Below are 958 nucleotides of genomic sequence, written 5' to 3' on the forward strand. Positions count from 1 at the left end.
GGCGATCTAAAATTTCAATGGGCTCTTCTTCGTAAGATAAAGAATCTGTCACTTTGACACCCTCGACTGGTGATGATAGGCGAAATTACGCGCCTATATCAATATATTTTGCCCATATTTTAGCCTAGTTTCGAGAACTAATTATCTATTTCGTACACTTTTAGTCCTTTTTCCTGTAAATGAGCTAACAAATGTGATTAGGAAAGTTTCAGGTATAAATGATGCAAAATACAGCAATTTATGGCTTACTTGACGCAAAAGAAAGCTCACAAACGAGATGGAAAGGAGCTGGACGCATAAAGGACTAAATCTGCTGCATGGAAAATCTGTCCCGGGCTAAAACAGCATTTCTGAAGACTTTGGGACTTACAGACACAAAGCTGGATTTTTGCCATAATACATTAACCTAGTGCAATTAGGTTATGTGTTTCATCATTCTATTTGGATTATAATTTTGTAACCTTACCCTAGTACAATTGGGTCAAGGATTTCATTAGTATATTAGGATTTGGTTATTTATTTTATTAGTTTAGTAGGAGTAGGATAGGAGTATTATAAATACCCTATCATGTTAGAGATTTTGGAGAAGGGAGGAGACATTCTGACAATTCATTCATCTCCTTACAATTAAGACATCTTCCTACAACCCATTCTCAATTCTTCATTCTTCTACTCTTAAATTCCACAACAAGAGAATCGTTACTTGCTACGGAATCACTAAAACCACACGCCAAACACCTACTATTCACGCCATCCACCATGCAAAACGTGATATCCTTCGCATTCATGGGTAACTAAATCTCTTAGTTGGGGTTATGGAAGCCGAATGAGTTACTATCTATAGCTATGAGTTTGTGAGTTCAAGACAAGTATATTGCTTATATCATTATTCTCTTCATCTTAAATCTACATTCTTTGCGGTTCAAACACAAGAACACGCCATTCTAACATCTAACCT

The sequence above is a fragment of the Capsicum annuum genome, unplaced genomic scaffold (assembly GCF_002878395.1).
Source record: "Capsicum annuum cultivar UCD-10X-F1 unplaced genomic scaffold, UCD10Xv1.1 ctg69711, whole genome shotgun sequence".
In the NCBI taxonomy this organism is placed as follows: domain Eukaryota; kingdom Viridiplantae; phylum Streptophyta; class Magnoliopsida; order Solanales; family Solanaceae; genus Capsicum; species Capsicum annuum.